The sequence below is a fragment of the Pseudophryne corroboree genome, chromosome 2 (assembly GCF_028390025.1).
Source record: "Pseudophryne corroboree isolate aPseCor3 chromosome 2, aPseCor3.hap2, whole genome shotgun sequence".
In the NCBI taxonomy this organism is placed as follows: domain Eukaryota; kingdom Metazoa; phylum Chordata; class Amphibia; order Anura; family Myobatrachidae; genus Pseudophryne; species Pseudophryne corroboree.
In genome coordinates, this window is record NC_086445.1 from 520,271,048 (window position 1) to 520,273,164 (window position 2,117).

The following is a 2,117-nucleotide window of genomic DNA, read 5'->3' on the forward strand; positions in this document are numbered from 1 at the left end:
GGCTGGGCCTGTGATCGTCCCTCTGGAGCTAATGTCCAGTAGCCTAAGAAACCCAATCCACTCTGCACGCAGGTGAGTTCGTTTCTCTCCCCTTAGTCCCTCGATGCAGTGAGCCTGTTGCCAGCAGGTCTCACTGAAAATAAAAAACCTATTTAAACTTTTACTCTAAGCAGCTCAGGAGAGCCACCTAGATTGCACCCTTCTCGTTCGGGCACAAAATCTTAACTGAGGCTTGGAGGAGGGTCATAGGGGGAGGAGCCAGTGCACACCAGCTAGTCCTAAAGCTTTTACTTTGTGCCCAGTCTCCTGCGGAGCCGCTATTCCCCATGGTCCTGACAGAGTCCCCAGCATCCACTAGGACGTTAGAGAAATAAATTCTATCCGTAGCGTCCTTGAAGGAAGACGCTCTTGATATAGGCAAGGTAGAGCTTCTAACCAGGCGCGCTACATGAGGATCCACCATAGGGGGAACCTCCTAATTGGCACACTCTCTAGGAGAGGGTAGAAGGAGGCAAGTCTTTTTGGGAGCTGGAACTGTGTCAGGATTAAAGCATGCTTCATGCACAAGTTCAGTGAGCTGATCTGACTGAGGGAATTCAGCCTTAACCACCTTTGGCGTTTAAATACCGGAGCCTTACAAGCCTGCTCCTCATCCTCTATGTCGAGAATGAATTTAACTGCCTGCAACAGGGCTGGGACATCATCAGTAGACTGCCTCTCCTCCTCAGCCAAGGGAGATTCAGGGAGACAGATATCTGCATCCTCTGCTTACCCAGATGATGCATCAGAGTCAGACAGCTGCGTAGACTGAGAGGATGGCACAGGCTGTCTATGCCTTCTAGCTTCTACAGGTCCGTTACCCTGTAAAATCTGCTGAAAGGCAGCAGATATCCGAGCCATATTCTGAACGGAGTGGGGGGGGTAGTGGGGACTGACAAAGCAGGCTGCAACTGCTGTGGAAATCAGTGTGGGAGGTAGAATGGGAGCCGACAAGCAGTCCACCTACTGCATCATAACCTGTGAGAAGGAAGACACCCAAGGTGGTTCCTAGACAGGGGCTGGAAGAATAGGCTGGTGAGGGGTGATATAACATTTAGCACACAGACCATGCTGAAGAGTAACCAGCACAGGAGCCCCAGCCTCTTTATTAACATTGCCTTTAGAAGACATAGTAATAAAACCACAATAAGCACGGTGTAGAGCCGGATATGCAATGGGACACCCCTCACTATGGGGGATATCCAATTAGCCCCAGTAAATTACCGGGGCTAATTGTCCCGCTAGGGGCTATCCTATTAAATCTGCAATCTTAGAATTTACTTCCATCCTTAGCCCACAGCAACAGGCAAGGATGGAATAAGGCAGCTCTTCGGTCTACGGTGTGTGAGTACATCCAGTCTGTTTGTGGTTGCCAGGAGAGCTCTGTAATGGTGTGGTGTGCAGGAGTCTATATATACACACACAATATTTAAGTGATGAAGGTGGCTTTAACACAGACTGATTACTTAAATCAATATGGACACAGATCAGAAGTGCTAAATGAGTAATACGGTGTAAATTGGTACACACCTATTAAATTGTCAGGCCAACCAAAAGATATCAGATGTAAATGCAGGCGTTAGGCGATAAACTGCTCCTGCAATTGTTGGATTGGGAGGTCACATCTTATGTGCAGCACAGGCCACATCCAGACTCCATAGGAACATACAAAGAGCTAGAAGCTGGGTACACCCCTCTTGGCTGAGCTGAAGTGTATCCAATCAGCAGAGTTAAGTGGCAAAATGTGTATCCAGCTTTATCACCATCAGAAACTCGCTCTGTGCAATTAGTCATATAGAGCACACACTCTAGTGTTACATAGGTCCAGAAACAATGTTAAATGTACAGATGCGAGCAGCACTCCTCTAGTGCGGCTCCATTGCATATGTGCACTCTCGGTGGGACTAGGCGATCCAGCGCCTAGACCCGCCACGGGAGTGCGCAGAGACGCTCCCATTCTAGTGAATGCGCCGCGCACACGCGCCCTAGACGCTGTGAACGGTGCACCCGGACGGAGCCACAATTGGCTCCATCTGCATGAGCACTTAATCGTAACACCAAGACAGACACAAGTAAAA